Source organism: Neophocaena asiaeorientalis, unplaced genomic scaffold, assembly GCF_003031525.2.
Source record: "Neophocaena asiaeorientalis asiaeorientalis breed wild unplaced genomic scaffold, Neophocaena_asiaeorientalis_V1.1 scaffold140, whole genome shotgun sequence".
NCBI classification, from domain to species: Eukaryota; Metazoa; Chordata; class Mammalia; order Artiodactyla; family Phocoenidae; genus Neophocaena; species Neophocaena asiaeorientalis.
In genome coordinates, this window is record NW_020173729.1 from 2,013,873 (window position 1) to 2,014,972 (window position 1,100).

At 34.4% G+C, this 1,100-nt stretch overlaps 1 non-coding gene across 1 annotated transcript; it reads right to left on the reverse strand.

Annotated features, from left to right (window-relative positions):
* Window positions 1–662: 662 nt before the first annotated feature.
* LOC112403415 (small nucleolar RNA SNORA61) lies at window positions 663–790 on the reverse strand. The gene has a single exon (XR_003003903.1). It is a non-coding gene; the product is annotated as a small nucleolar RNA SNORA61 (small nucleolar RNA).
* Window positions 791–1,100: the final 310 nt, after the last annotated feature.

The following is a 1,100-nucleotide window of genomic DNA, read 5'->3' on the forward strand; positions in this document are numbered from 1 at the left end:
ACATTTCAAAAGACTATACAGCATGAAAAATGTTAAACTTGCAATAATCCTGAGTCAAGATCAAGAGGCTGTGGGAGAATCTTTAGGTTGTCTGCTAAGTGTTATTTAGGAAAAAGGCTATGTGGAAAAGCAGGTTTTCAATGCTGACGAGACTGGCTTATAGAACTATTTCTCCAATTCTGTCAGTGTTTGCTTCAGTTATTTTTGGGCTTTGTTTGGTGCAAATGTGTTTACAATCATTATATCTTCTTAATGAATTGATCCTCTTATCAATACATATTGTCCTTTGTCTTTGGTAACAATTTTTGACCTGAAGTCTGTTTTGTCTGATTTTAGTAGTGCCACATAGTTCTCTCTTTTGGTTACTATTTGCATGAAATATGTTTTTCCATTTGTTCACATTCAACCTATTTGTGTCTTTGGATCCAAAGTGAGTCTCTTTAGGCAGCATACAGTTGGATTGTGTTTTCTTATCCATTCTACCAATCTCTGCCTTTCATTGGAGAGTTTAAACCATTTCCATCTAAAGTAATTACTGATAAGGAATGACTTTTGACATTTTGCTATTTGTTTTCTGTATGTCTTTTACTTCTAATTTCCTACATTACTGTTTCTTTTGTGTTTGAGCTTTTTATAGTGTACTTTTTTTTTTTTTTTTTTAACCTTTTTTTAAACTAGCCCACATGCTATATATAGCAGACGCTATGAGCACAGCTTCAGGACTACTATTCCTCCTTTTACGACCACTGAGACCAGGGTTCAAATCCAATGGGAAAGGGAACTGGAGGGTTATGGCATACCATTTTGATTCTCTTCTTATTTCCTTTTGTGTATATTTTTTAGATACTTTCTTTGTGGTTACCATGGGGATTACAATTAATAACTAGATATATTTTGAAGGTATAACTGACACTTTTAATGGATTGGATGATGGGTATGAATGAGGAAGTCAAGGTTAACAACAAGGTATTTGTTGTTTTTTGAGGAATGGAACAGTGGAGAAGTCATTTGTTAGGAAGGAGATAACCATAGGAATTTAAGCTGGTCAGATGTGGAGACGGCAGAGAAATCAGGAGTTCAGATTTAGTCATGTTACATTT